The sequence below is a fragment of the Amblyomma maculatum genome, chromosome 2 (assembly GCF_055883805.1).
Source record: "Amblyomma maculatum isolate TAMU_Amacu chromosome 2, ASM5588380v1, whole genome shotgun sequence".
In the NCBI taxonomy this organism is placed as follows: Eukaryota; Metazoa; Arthropoda; class Arachnida; order Ixodida; family Ixodidae; genus Amblyomma; species Amblyomma maculatum.
The window spans coordinates 16,541,528-16,553,775 of NC_139345.1; positions in this window are offsets into that span (position 1 = coordinate 16,541,528).

Here is a 12,248-nt window from a genome sequence, read left to right on the forward strand (position 1 = left end):
TTTTAAGGTGGCGCATAGCAAGTATGCTATTCATGCAGGTTTTTTATTTATTTATTTCTTACTTTTTTTTGTGCTGAGCGCGCGGCCGCCACCGCGCCGCAAGACGAGATATATTACATCGACGCCAACCCATGGCTAATCTGCCACAATATAAGAACGAATACGCACGTGAATTGGGTACTCAATAAAATATCCGGATGCGCTGCGTAAGACAAAAAGTAAAAAAAAAAGGAATAACCGCGCCGGCAGCGGCCAGCGCGAAAGCGATCGGCGAGCTGTGCTGCGCGCGTGCAGCGTAGGGCTAGGTAGGCCGCCCAGTTACAAGAACAGTTTTTTGAGCCCTGAAAACGGTTTCTTGAGGAAACTAGCGGCCCGGAGCCAAGAAAGCCCGAGCCCCACCATGACAAACATTTGTGCGGCCCTGAAAAGGTCCGTTGTGACTCTCCAGCGGTTAATCGCTCACGTCCTCGCGATTTCGCCGCAGGTTCCGCGCTTCGTGTGCACGATATAGCATTGCTTAACACTTCCATGTCTCCTATCATGAACTCAGTACTGGCGTCGCATTTCGCGCTGACGGCGAGGTGAAACTCGCGTTGGGTCGCTGAATTTCCTGGCAGAACTGATTTTGCGCTGACCACTCAACACAGTGCGTCGTCTCCGCCGTAGAGTAGTACGCGGCGGCAGCGTCAACTCGGAGTGTACAGTCACCCGGAATGCAATTTGCACTGTAAATTGAACCCACGGTGTCGTCATCGGGTGGTGTGGTTGACGTTCCGCGCACATCTAAAGTCTGGCATCGGCTATAACGTAGGTCCCGACGGAGGTGCTGAAGGTTGGCAGTTCCTGGTCCTACGGGGCTGTTGTTGTGGCTGTACGAAGAAGGAAAAGAAAATGCACGGGCCTGCTACTGGCTCTGTAGCTGAGCCAACTCCGCTGCCTCGTGCAGATAGAAGAGAAAATAGAGAAGAAAGAAAAGGAAGAGGGAGAGAAAGATGCGCGCCGCAACAACAGCCGTCGTCCACGGTGGCGGGTGCAATTACGGCCTACAACAGATAAAAATTCGGTGGCAGGCTAGCCCCCGCCGCAAGCGGCGGTGACCTATACCTGTCCCAGCCCCATCAGGGGAGTAATCGGACGGTAGGTCAACGCCGCTTGCGGCGGGGGCTAGCCAGCCACCGAATTTTATCTGTTGTAGGCCGTCATTGCACCCGCCACTGCTTCGGTGATGGACGACGGCTGTTGTTACGGCTAAAACCCCTTGATCATTTGAAAGTTACGCCAACGATTGAACTTTGCCGCCGCAGCGCAACCTCCTCGCTTCCTCCTTGCCCCTTGCGCGCCCCATGCCCGAGCGCCGGCTCTCCGCCCGATTTCCCGCAAGATGATTGGTCTCCCTGCCGTTGCCCTTGGGAACGCGCGGGCTCCGGCGTTTTGCTTGTGTATTTCTTTTTCCTTCACGCCATTTTTCTCCTACTTTCGGCGAGCGAATATTGCGCGCTGTGCTTTAATTGCAACGTGCAAGCGCTATGCCGTGCTGTTGCGCGTACAACTGCAGCAAGCGGCCTGAAGATGGTTATGCGGTGTTCATGGTACCTCAAGGCAAGCGTGACGGCTTGCGGAAGAAACAGTGGCTTCACAATATTGGCAGAAAAAACTTCATTCCTACAAAGAACAGCGTTGTTTGCGAGGTAAGGCGCCTTTCTCACTGACCGTAATAACGCGTCACCTGACGCTACGTTTTCTATTTTTCGTGCTCCTTAATATTATGTTCGTTCCATAAAAATGAGGTTGTCCTCTGCTGGATATTCTGCAAGGCTACATCATTTCATACGATGTCGGCTTCTGTACAGTCAGAAGTACGGCACAGTAGTCTGCTTTCTGCTGTCAATGATATGTGGGAAGGTACATCCTTTCGATTGCATTTGTCGCGATTATGCTACGATCCCTGGTCTCCTTTACTAAAAATCGAAATTGTGGCTCATCGAGGAGCTAGTATTCGATATTATACTTGTAATGTGCGTCGGTTACTTAGGAACAATGAATGCTGGCCTTGAAAAACTCATTGGCAAGTAAACCCGCGGTATTACGGGTAATGAGCGCTGCTAGTTCGTACTGCGTTTTTTTTTTTTTTTTCAGTTCTTCAATATGTCTTGCCATGCTTCCACGCATGAGTGGGTTAACAAGTATGGTTTGATTTTATCCGGGCTACGGCCAATGTGCAAGGGGTGTTCACTTGATTCATACACGCTGCACTTTGATCATGACTATACTAGGCGTTGGCCGGGAACCTTCCCTTTGATAGCCGGAGCTCTAAGCCCGCAATTCCGCGATTTTCTTTTTTTCTGCCAGAAACCTTTTCCCATCCACGTAAAATCAGCCGGAAGCATTGCATCAGTTTGCTGTATTTACGAAGATTAAGCCATGACTATTGATTATGTAACATGCTATTCATTTCAATTGTATGCAAGATTTTTTTTTTTTCACCTAGCCTGAGTAATTATCTCATCGCTCTATGTTCTAGCTACATTTCACTGAAGACTAGTTTGAGCCGCCAATATTACACGAACTCGAAAAAAAAGAAAACAGACCAAACGCAGTTCCATCAATTTTCTCTCACCGACCTGTCCTGAAGTAAAGGAAGCCTCCTCGACAGAGACATGAACCTCGCGCTGATAGTAGTCAGTTATTTCTGTGGCTTGCTCTTTTCCCACCTCCATTTATGAGAAAACAAGAAAGTATAAGAATTAAAAGTCAATGTATAGTTGTCTCGTCAGATATTATGAGATAATATTGAGATATGACTGACAACGTAAGTCAATGAAAATTGAAGTATATCAATGGGTCATGGGACGGCATCAGATTAAATAGTGATGGTTATGAATAGTGATAGGTAATGATGGTGACTGTTACGGATAATAATAGTAAATTGTAGTAATAGGCCCGGATAGTGAGGTGATAGTGTTCGTTGCGGATAGTGACAGTTACGATAGGTCTCTGGCATTAGTAGATATAGTGATAGATAGGATAGCGATAGTTAATGAATTGGCAGTTATATGCTTTCTCATTTCCGCATGTTGAAGACCTATGTGCACCTTGTAATTTTTTTATTTATTGTTGCGTTCAATGAAATCAAGCTCTTTTACACAGCGCATGAGACCACAGCATGCTTGCCCCAGAACTTCAGTGTATCGGCAATAGGGCCCACCACTTCTCCCAGTGTACCCTGCTGTCTTTTAACCACACGCGAAGTCAGTGAGCGGCCACGTACTCATAAAATTATTTAATTCCTCCATCAGCATCATATCAAGACTGCCGTGGCAAACCTGTTCCTTGCCTCGAAGCAGCAAGGAACAGCTCAAAATTTGATTTTATACAAAATTAACTAATGAACGCAGATTATCGCAGATCGCTAACTAGCACAGTGCCATTACACTTGGCCTAAGCTTTCCAACGGTATACGGTTCGGTGTTGCAGCTAAAATTTAGATTTTAATTGCAATTTACTAAACATCAATTAATTTGGCCCAGTAATTGATTGAAATACATCTACAATTAACCAATAATCCAATCTCATGGTTGATCACGTGACATATACTATGCTTAGAGAGATAGCTTGACAGTAGCGAAATAGACTAAGTCTTGCTTTAACCTTCTCTAATCTTGAAGTTCAAAGCACCAGCCTGAATCGTTTTCTGAAGTTTTACCGCGGTGACAGATTTCACGCTCTAAAAAAAACAAACACAAAGTCAGAGGCAGTACTAGATTAAGTGCACAAAGTAAAACCTTATCATGAGACTTAAAAAGTGTCTGTAGCACAGAACTCGCCTGAAAGCTTTGTTTATCAGTATTCCCCATTCAAACAGTTCTAAGAAGAAACCAATCAATTCATGAACTTTACTATCGGCATTCTCAATGCTTTTCTCGCAATTTTAAAAAAATTTTGTGCACTCCTGGAGCGCAGACCTGGCCCAAAAGCTCGCGCTTCACTCACTGCGTGCGCAGCGCTCGCCGCCGCCGCGCGAGGAGAATCGAGGAGGAAAGCGCGGCGCGGAGGAGAGTGTCGCTACTTTCAAATTATCAAGGGACTTTAGTTACGGCGCGCGTCTTTCTCTCCCTCTTCTTTTTGCTTTCTTCTTTTCTCTTCTGTCCGCACGAGGCAGCGGCGGTGGCTCAGCTACAGAGCCAGTAGCAAGCCCGTGCATTTTCTTTTCCTTCTTCCTACAGCCATAACAACAACGCTTGTGACTGGCGTCTTCTTCTTCTTCTTCTTCTTCTTCTTCTTCTTTTTTTTTTTTTTTTTTTTTTTTTTCACGCCAGTTTCTTACGCCCTCCAAAGGCTCGTTGCGTGCACGGTTACAATCTGCAGTTTTGCGGCAAATAAAGTTTTCACCACCACCAACGGCATCTCGATCGCAAGGAAAAACTTTGCACCAAGTTTTGCATCAAGAAATGAGCGCAAACACAGACTTGCACGAAGTGACAGCGACGGCGGCGAACGCAAAACAAAGGGAAAAAAAATGACGCGCCGGTCATGCCAGCCAATGGGAGACGCGGAACGGTGCGCTTCAAAAGCGCGCTCCATGAGAGCTAATCAGAGACCATAAACAGCCTTATGAAAACCGGCGTGCGCAGCCAGTCCGCTTGAGCGAAGCCATTTTGAGATGGCGCAAATTCCGCACAAAGAAAACAGTTTCAAACCAAGCCCAAGATGGCGTCGATTGGCTGGCTGGAACGCCCGCAGCGCGCGCGGGAATTTAACAAATTCCCTGTTTTCGGTGAGCATTTCATGGCTGCCGTGACGTTTTGAAAGCCCATTTTACCGCATTTCCTGACCGAATTCAGCATCAATAATTTGAGTGCAGGTGCTTAAAATCATAAACGTTCCGAAAGTGAGTTTTTCTCAATCGCTAGCATTTTTCACTGTTCTAAGGCTCGGGTCTCCCCTTAATGAATTCTACAGCTGTTATCTTTGATAATTTTCGCTACTGCAAGTCAACTGATTTTATTTTTCAGGTGATTGCGCATTTGTCAAGAATCTGAAAATTTGCAACTTAGACGCAGTTTCCTTTAATGGCCGCGGGCGCCGCCACTATTATGCACCTAGAGTGCCTCGCATCACTCTAATTTTGACCAATCAAAGTCGCTGTTTTTTTATACATGGGGCCTGTAGGAAGTTTCGCATCTGGTATTATCAAAGAGCTTTGCTGAGACTGGCATCAGTGCGCTTTTAATTTTCAGTAAACTTTTAACATTTGTACCCGCTATTGACACTAATAACAACTTTTCACTATTGTAAATTGCAGAATATGATTAATAAGTAGCTTTTTGTTGGGAATTATTCGTCTGTGCTCAATATCATCAGCAGCTACATTGTTGAGCCTCTTCACTCTTCAGGGAATTTGAACTGAAATAGTCAGGGAAAACCTGGAAAAGTCAGGGATTTTGAAAATGGTGGATTGCTAGACACCCTGTGCTCTCTCAGTACAAAGAAACAGTGTTTTTGAATCTAGAGCTTGTGTTGGCGATTGGTGGTTGAAGAAAACAAAAAGAAGGTTGTCAGCTCCTCAGATCTCCCACACAGTTCTCTACAAATCAGAACCATTTTCTCCTTGCAAATATTCACCCTATGATACTCCAACACGATCCTCTTCTAGCAAATTTGATTTTCCTTTTATGCAGCTGATGCTTGTGTCACTGGCACAAGTTGTCAAAAAGAGCAGCGTTTTTAGCAGCAGCCTGCATGTGGGACGTCACTCCTCTAGGTGCATGTTGGGCTGAACTTTTAGTCTGTCCATGGTCCAGCTGAAGTGGGCAGGTAGAGTGGGGTCACTCGGAAGCAAGTGCTGGTCTCTGCCATGGTAACAAGGCAGGAGCAGGCTCTGGTAATGCACCATGGTAGGCGCGACTTGCTACTGGCTATTACAAATCTTGAGCCCCTTGCAGACTGTATCCGGCAGGGACTGTAAAATTACGAGCAGTCATCACATTTTTGTTGAGCCTTAAAATCAGCTGAGTATGCTTGCACTGCATTTGGGGCTAAGCTGTTGCTCGGTACGCAGCACCTGACAGTGAGCTTAACTGTATAATTTTGCTGTGAATAGTTTATTAAAAAGCAAAATGCAGGATGATCAGACATTTGATGAAACGATTTTGCTCAAGCAGCTGGATTTACCCTCGACATCTAAAGAATGATTTTGCTCTACCTGAAGCTTCAGCCACAGGAAAGGATCTTTCGAATGGTGGAGGAGGGCGGAGCTGGGCCGAGGGTAACAATAAGTGAATGGGTTGGTGGTGCACCTGGGTGGTAGCTGACTTTCTCACTGCAATTTTTAAATTTGAGTTCGCATTTGTTTTTTTCATTTCACTGCTGCGTAGTGTAGTCGGCATATACCTTACAGAGGGTAGCAGTAGGCATGCCTGGGGTGGGTGTAGCTTCTAGAGAAGGTAGAGCTGACTGGATTTTTTTGGAGGTGGAGGTGGGCAAACGTGGAGTGGGACGTTGTCGGACTGTTTTGCTAAATTTGGTGCTTTTCCAGTTCTTTCTCTATTCTGCACGCATCTTGTTTCTGTTACGTGTCTGATCACCAGCGCCATCTCCATATCATGTAACCTAACTCTGACTCTCGATCAGCCCGTGTGTGTTTTAAACACGGCAACGGTATCAACAACGTGCGCACATGCACCCAGTCATTTTTATAATCCCAAGACATAACAATTTCATGCTTTGTTTTTATGACGTGAGCAATAATATGGAACACACCCTGAGCCGTCCCGGGTATGAAGTCTGTCTAAGATCGCCGGTCAGAGTAGCCAGGAATGAAAGATAAGAGAATGGAGACGAGCAGTAGAAGGGAGGGAAAAAGTAGGCAGAAAAAATGGAGGGGATGTGGTCACCAACCAAAATATACGAGGCATTTATAAGATTTTGGAGCACAGTAATTTTAAGGATGGGTCGCTCTTCAGAGAGGGGTTCAAACCTCTTCATACTGATGTTTCCTTAATCATCGGGGCGTCTTTCACGACCAAAGCCACAGAAGTCGCGTCCTGGAACCAATAAGCGGGCAGCGGCCTAACAAGCATTTAGGCTCTTCTGCGCTGAAAAATAGAAGTCGCGGTTTTTTTCTCCTTCTTTCTTTCTTTATTTTTTTTTTCCCCGAAAGGTGCCTCAAACAGAGAACGCTGAAGCCACAAACGAGTGTTCTAGCCAGACTCGGCAGAGTAAACGTACTGCTCGCGCGGCATCTGTTGGGACAGCGATGCGCATTGGATGGCGGGAGTGCTCTGGTGGCCGCCGCACGCCATGGAATCAGACAAGGAGGATAAGAAACGCCAGCATGCACTTTACTAAAACTCGCTTCATTGCCAATTACAACGTCTGTAATTAGACATACTAGCTTATACTGGTAATATACTACCGTTGTCAAAGACCGGGTGACATACATAAAAATCCCCGCTGCGGTGACTCAGTCGTTAGGACATTATACTGAACCGAAGGCCATGACGGCCGCTTTTCGATGGAGGCGAAAAGCAAGGCGTCTGTGCACTATGGGATGTCAGTGCGCGTTGAGAAACTTCAGGTGGTCTAAATTTCCGGAGTCCACCACGGTGTCTTATAGACCAACACCGTGTTTAGAGACAAAGGAGGCGCTCTCGGCGCGGCAGCCGACTGGGGGTGAAAAATAGGGTTAGCGTCCATAGGAATACATGGAATCGAAATATTCCAAAGCAGTTTTCTCATTTCACGGGATGTCGTTATTCGGTACAAAGCAACTATGAACATCCTAGAACAGATCGTCAAAGTATGAAATCTCCTCACCGAGGCGAAGTATTTTTAAAATACCGCGAAACATGTTGGGGTGTGAGTTGGGAGGGCGACCCGTAGAAATACATGTGAACACAATTTGCCGGAACATCTTTCTCATTTCTCAGAGCATCAGAAGTGGTGGCCGGTCGTTAAACGTTGACCAGCGCTTTAAATAAGTGTGAGATAAAGTATGGTGCGTCATTACGGAGGCAGTCTATTTAAATCTCCCCGAATAACCTGTGTTATGAATCCAGACACCGTCAAAAGGCAAGCTGGGTGTAGCGAATCGCGCAGTTTTGCTTAGTCTGATATGCTGCCACATAGGGTAAATAAGCTTGATAATACTGTGGCTCCAGTGATACGTCCTAGATAGAATTACATTTAAAAAACAGTTGTCAAACGCCATACGACAATATGAACCGAACGAGATTCGCGCATTGCAGCAGACGACAGCGCAGCTGGCGATACCCACCGCTGCCGCCTTCAGCTCCGGAGCGTCTGCTAGCGACAGCGGGGGGTGCATGGTCGTCTGCAATTGTGCGCGGTCAGTTTATCGTGCTGTGAGCGGTCGCGCAAGTCGTCAGAATTGCATTACTTGCAAGAGAATGTAGTGTGCCATGCAACATGATGTCGGCCGGGTGTCGTACAAGACGTTCACCAAAAAATGAGAAGGGTTCAACGCTGCTGAACCGAGCGAAATGTCGCGGTAAGTTGTGTTTACATGTATTTCTATGGGTCGCCCTCTCAACTCGCACCCCGATACGTTTCGCGGTGGGTGTTTTAAAAATACTTCGCCTCGGTAATGAGATTTCACACTTCCACGATCTATTACAGGGCGTTCATGGCTGCTCTGTACCGAATAACGACATCACAGATGACCCGTGAAATTAGATAACTGCTTTGGAATATTTCGATTCCATGTATTCCTATGGACGCTAACCCTATTTTTCACCCCCAGTCGGTTGCAGCGCCGCGAGCGCCCCCTTTGTTTGTAAGTGACGGTGCACGAAACGCTGAGAGCGCCATTTTCTTGTACAGTGCAGCAGTCGGCCGTGGAGCGAGCCGCGCAAAGTGTCAAAACGATGGTGTAATGTGCGGTCGTGGGCTGTAATTTTCTGAACGCAGATTAAAGTGCGTGAGGTGAAGTCCGAACAAGACAACTGCGGGTTTTTCAAAATACCGAAGGTACGCTTGCACGAATACGACAAGACCGGGAGCGAGCGGAACGTCGCAGACGAGAGTGGCTTGCACGCATCAACAGACATGGCATTTACAACAATCAGGATGAATACCAGGTGTGTGCATCTCATTTCGTGTCGGGATTACAGTCATCGAACAGTTTAGATGGCCGACCTGTAAAATGCACACCTGAAGCTAGATTAGTGAGCTCCCGCAGCAATCCGTGCCTCAATTTGTACAACATTCGAGGTGCACGCATAAGCACCCTCGTCTGCAACGTTCCGATCGCTGGTCTTGTTGTATTCGTGCAAGCGTGCCTTCGATATATTGAAAAACTCGCAGTCGTCGTGTCCGGACTTCACCTTTTGCACTTTAATCTGCGTTCGGCTATTACAGCCCACGACAGCACAGTAGACCATCGTTTTGACAATTTGCGCGGCCCGCTCCACGGTCGACTGCCGCACTATACAGGAAAATGGCGCTCTCAGCGTTTCGTGCAAGCTCCCTATAGCCTGAGTCGCTTTGGGACGTTAAATCCTACAAAACAGACCAAACACTCATATCGTTCTGCCAAATGCGCGGGCATAGAAGAAAACGACGTGTACAAGCAGCCCAAGCATTTCTCTCCCGGGATCCCTCATTACTATACTCCCCTTACATGACCGCCCTCCACATATATACATACCTCGAGATATTCCAAGTCCACTTAGCAGAAACATTCCCGGGATTCACGTGCTTAACTGGCGACCGAAAGGTCGTTGGTTAATTCGAATCCCGACTGATATTTATGGAAAGCTTTACATAAAACTACGTGTCTAAAGTAGTTTGAAACATTTGCCAACTTTTTTTTTACATTGCAAGTGTTATTTTCATTCCAGGCATTGATTCTTGCGTGAAGTGGGTTTGCGTAAAGCCGTTTGCGACTCGCTTAATCACCAATTAATTTGTACCTCTACTGTCTCACACCTACGCATTGGCATGCATTCATAACAAGAAAGCAGCCCAACATATATATATAAAGCTCCAATTTATACAAGCCACACAAACGTGCCGCATGATCGAGGGCAGTGTGTCTGACTGAATAAAAATCCCACAAGGTTCGTTCGGTTCCCGTGCACACAAGGAACCACTGCTAACGCTTGACTGTGACCACCACGTTTCCGCGTACCAACACCGACCCTTACAGCGAGATTCCGGTTCGTCACAACCGCAAAGCCTAGTGCTCTGTTCTGAGTACCAGCCGAGGTTGGTGCGGTTCTTCCAGCGGTCGCCGACAGGAGCCGAGAGACCTCCGACGTCAAGCTTCTGCTATAATGCCCTTTGAAAATCCTCGGTTGTGCGCCGCATGGCAGCGGTGCACTGAAAGGAAGCCTCGGAGTCGTAAGTCTGAACACGCTCCAGGCTCCGTGGCGCCTCTGTCCGGCGGCGACGGTCCCTCCTCTTCCCATCGCACCACAGCTAGCCACTGTACCACAGCATATTCGAATCGGGAGACCAGGGTGGCCTCTTAGTGTACTCTTGGGCCGCGAGAGACCGTCATAAGCGTCTGTGCAATGCAGTGCTGCTCGCCCAGATGGGACAGGAAGGAACCTGGCCGTCTCTGTGCGAAGACATACGCGTGGAGCAGTAGATTTCGGCCTTTGTGCCGATGTTATGTCTTATATCATGACTGTAAATAATGTATAAAGTCACCTTTTGTTCACCTCATCTCGTGGATTCGGAGCCTTGATACCCGGACCCGAATCGCGACAGCAGTGCACTCCGTATTTTGACAACACACTGCTCTGTATCGCCACAAAGACCATGTAGTGCGTTAAATATTATCATATATTTCAATGTTTATGTTTATTTTGTATTGTGCAAGTTTTATAATTACGTGTGCATTTTTTGTCAGCGCTTGTAACTTTCCCTGGTCCTTCGTTTAAGTTGCTGTTGCTCTTTCACGTCCGTTCGAAATGCAATACGAACTCGCGGACTACGGTATATTGCCGGCGCCCAATTTTTAATTCTTCCGCGTTAAATACGCGTAAAACCCAGGGCGCTCAGATGGCACAGCCGCTTTCGTGTCGTTCTGCTGTTGGTGACGGGGATGATACTTGTCGGGCTCGTGAGGATCGGTGTCAGTGCAGTCAAGACCGAGTTGTTCTGCACGCCCACAAGCGTGACCGAAGTGCGACGTCCACAACAGAAGCCCAGAAGGCAAGCTCATACGAAACGTCGTGAAAACATTATTAATCAACTTAGGCGGTCTTTGACCCTTCTTGCAAGACACATATGTAGTCTATGTTGACGCCGCCATCGGCACACGAGTACAGCGCGACTACGGTAAGCATGAGCAAACTGCGAAGCGAATGATCGAGGCAAAACCCGCCATGTGGCGCAGAACATCTTCTACAGCACCTCATTGGAACTGTATGCAATGTCGCGAACTATGCCAGTATCGCTCGCCATAAAGTCGACAAAGACGGCGAACACGAATACTGCAGGGTATTCACCGATTCCCGGCAAGCCTATCGAGCGTAGCAAGATACTACAACGACACTTATCAAGCAACTTCGCCTCTATCTGCGGAACCTTGCTCAAGGACACAACGTTCACCTAAGCTCGGTACCGGGCCACTCGGGCATTCCAGGAAACGAACGGGCCCATCGACTAGTGCCCGCACTACTCTTATCCTCGCAGTCGAAACCGTCCAAGCACGTTCCAGAAGAAAACTGCGTCCCAGCGGTACAAGAGAACATCATTTTTGCATAGCGGACTTCCCAGTGCACAATAACTTTTCTCTTGTGCAACCACACGCTTTAACTGGCAAAGTCCTGCCATGTAGTCTGAAAAAGAAGCTGCGGTAATGTTCTCTTTTTTTTACTGTACTGCACTGCACTGTACATGGTCCCATACGGGGGTGAAGGGAACAGTGTGTTACATATCACTTAAAATGTTTTGCAGCGCTGGTACAGAATCCGATTAAAATCGTGTACGAGAAGAAAACAAGCTTGTACTCTTCAAATATCCACGAGTAGTTCCTTGAATACAATGGGATGTAACAACAAAATCGGACAGAACTGCCCACTCAGCTGAATAACAGCACTTAGAAAGAGGCTGGAATTTATCGGTTCTTTTGGTTGCAGGCCCGTGCATTTTCTTTTCCTTCTTCCTAGAGTCGCAACAACAACAGCATACGTCGACCGAGCAGCAGATACCGAGGACGTATAGTCGGCGCCAGAAATCGGCTGACCACGTACAACGGCATTACACTACACTCCCAG